This window comes from Mastomys coucha, unplaced genomic scaffold (assembly GCF_008632895.1).
Source record: "Mastomys coucha isolate ucsf_1 unplaced genomic scaffold, UCSF_Mcou_1 pScaffold5, whole genome shotgun sequence".
Lineage (NCBI taxonomy): Eukaryota > Metazoa > Chordata > Mammalia > Rodentia > Muridae > Mastomys > Mastomys coucha.
In genome coordinates, this window is record NW_022196911.1 from 7784859 (window position 1) to 7786738 (window position 1880).

Consider the following 1880-nt stretch of genomic DNA (forward strand, 5'->3'; position numbering starts at 1 on the left):
CCAACTCATAAAAAGTTTATACTGAGTAGGGTTCAGAGTTTACTGGATTGGGGGGGGGATTTGAACCTTTTAGATCGTTTACTCTTTTATGTAGTCATAAACAGATTCCAGGACTCTGGTTCATCTCTACCCACACACTTTCCTATAGAACAGGATCATTACTATTTGTTCAGACTAGTTTTTTGTGTAGTCCATTCTCTGGAGTTTTCTAAGATTAGGAGCCAACAATATTATTATAAAGGACCATACAGTGAATATTTTTTGGCATTGTGAAGCCACACAACTCAACCACAGGCTATGTGTAAACAAATGGATGTGTGTGATTGCTTCAGTAATAATTTATTTACCAAACCATACAGCAGCAGGCGACTCATCACCTGAGATGGGATATACAATTTTCTATTATGGCATCTTGCACATAAAGGTTTGGATTTGGAGGACTTCAGATTTTTCTATGTTTTTGGATTAGTTGTTCTGATTTTTTCAGTCTTACTACCCCAGACATAACTGAACCATTTGTTGGGACTTGGGATGATGTTTTGAATAACTCATTGTGGTAGGCTGGCTGCATATTCTGCACATATCATCTCCACTAGACTGAACACCTCTTAGCGAACAGCTGGGGCTAGCCTAGCACTTGTCCTGGATTCACTTTACAAAAAGTCTCCTGATTCGTGGAATCCATCCTTTGCCTCCTGTCTCCACGCCCACCTCATGTGGAATGACGGGATTTACAGTCTCAGTTGATTGCTTTGGGAATGGAGTAAAGTAGTTTGTGTTTTCTGCTTGTGTAAGTGTGTCTGTTAGGCAAATTGTACTGTCAGCACAGCCAGTGGGGGACTGGAGCTGTGCTCAGGATATTGAGCCCTGTGAAGTTCATGTCCAGAAGAGGTTTGAAGGCGAATGAGAAAGGTTAGTCCACTGCCAAGTGGTTAGCAGTTCTGTGCAGTAAAGAGCAATTTCAAGGCCTTGGCTTAAATAAAACAGCAAAGCTATGGTTACTTTCTGTTCAGCAAAGGAGACGATCAGAGTTAACAGACAGCCGGTTCCCGTTCAGACAAGAAGCAGAATTGGCAAAGAATTACAGAAATTAAATACCAACCTGCCAATCAACAAATAGAGAAATAAGCCAAATAACCAAATAGATGCCTCTTTAAAAAAGGAAAGAAAAGAAAAAAGAAAAGAAGAGAAATTAAGTGTTTGATGTCCCTAGCTATTGGGAAATGCAAATTAAAATAACTTTGAGATACCATCTCACCTCAGTTAGAAAAGCTACCATCAAGAAATCTGACAACACTGCGCCTGCATATTCCTACGACTTCTCAGAGTCCCTTGGACAATGACTGAGGAGACAAACCATGCAGGAAACAAGAAAAAAAAAAAAAAAAAAAAGAAATCTGACAACAATGTTGGGAAGCATATGGAGAGAAGAAACTATTGTGACATCAGTTTGGAGACTTCTTAAAAAAAAAAAAAAGCCACACGACCCAGCTATCCCACCTTGGGGCATATATTGAGAGAATCCCACACGCATCCTGGAGATGTCCATCTCTCCCCATTTATTAGTGCTTTCTTCACTATAACAAAGAATTGGAATCAACCTAGCTGTCCATCAACAGATAAATGGATAATGAAAATTTACTGTACATTATATAAAATATAATATATATAATATAAAATGTGCATTATCTATAAATAAATACTGTTCAGCTCTAAAGAAAAGTGAAGTTAAATAATCTGCAGAAAGATGGGTGGACTTAGGATGTACAACATTAAGCACTCTCTCATCTATAGGATGTAAGGGAGTCCCTCAGAGTACAGAACACACCCAGATACCAAATTCTCAGCACAGAGGAGATTTGGTACCCCAGAGAGACAAT

The 1880-nt window shown here is 38.9% G+C and overlaps 1 pseudogene; it reads left to right on the forward strand.

Annotated features, from left to right (window-relative positions):
• The first annotated feature begins 1241 nt into the window (after window positions 1-1241).
• Window positions 1242-1373, forward strand: LOC116079383 (annotated as a pseudogene).
• The last annotated feature ends 507 nt before the right edge of the window (window positions 1374-1880 follow it).